The sequence below is a fragment of the Pinus tabuliformis genome, chromosome X (assembly GCF_031772625.1).
Source record: "Pinus tabuliformis cultivar Carrire ecotype Pingquan chromosome X, CPIR1, whole genome shotgun sequence".
Classification (NCBI taxonomy): Eukaryota; Viridiplantae; Streptophyta; class Pinopsida; order Pinales; family Pinaceae; genus Pinus; species Pinus tabuliformis.
The window spans coordinates 1,625,037,604-1,625,038,343 of NC_142308.1; positions in this window are offsets into that span (position 1 = coordinate 1,625,037,604).

The following is a 740-nucleotide window of genomic DNA, read 5'->3' on the forward strand; positions in this document are numbered from 1 at the left end:
CCTGCCTTAGCACTTGCCCCAAAACAATAATCTTCTAGCTTCGATTGATTCTTAGACTCGTTATGACTCAACTATATATAGATTTTTTAATACAATACCATGGTCCACAAACCATGGATGAGTCTCAAAATTGACCTATCACTTACCCAAACAAGGGGCTAAAGCCCTTTTGACTCCTACTTAGCTGCGCGCTCCACTTCCACATTTCGTGGAGACTTTACATTATTTACAAAATTCTTCTCAAAAATCGGTTAAACTAACCCAAAATTGACCCTGGGGACCCTATCCCAACAGGCCCCCAAAAAAAATATGGTGACTTTCCATCGAGTCACTCAGCTGGTGCCTCGATATTGGTGCAAAGGCCACTGAAATCGATCTACAATGCGGCTACATCAGCAGAACTTTGTACTGCGGTCTGTTGCACTTCCTTTACCGACTTTTTTTATTGTCGAACCTTCGATTGCTAGGCACATCGTTCTCTATGTCTTCTGAAGTGTCTTTAACTTCTACTGAACTGAAAAAGTAAGCTGACTGACTTCCTCTGTCCATGGATGTATTCTAGCCTTGAGAAGGGCCTCTTTCCTCTGTAGCTCTTCAATTTGTGATTGCGGTTGTTTGCCTTCCTGCAATCACACAAGTCGTTGGATTGGCGCCAAAGTGCGCGCAGTCGCTCTGACTTCATCAAACTTGCGCTGTGTCTCCCGGATATTTGTGTTAAGCTTCTACAAGTTTGGGTCCTC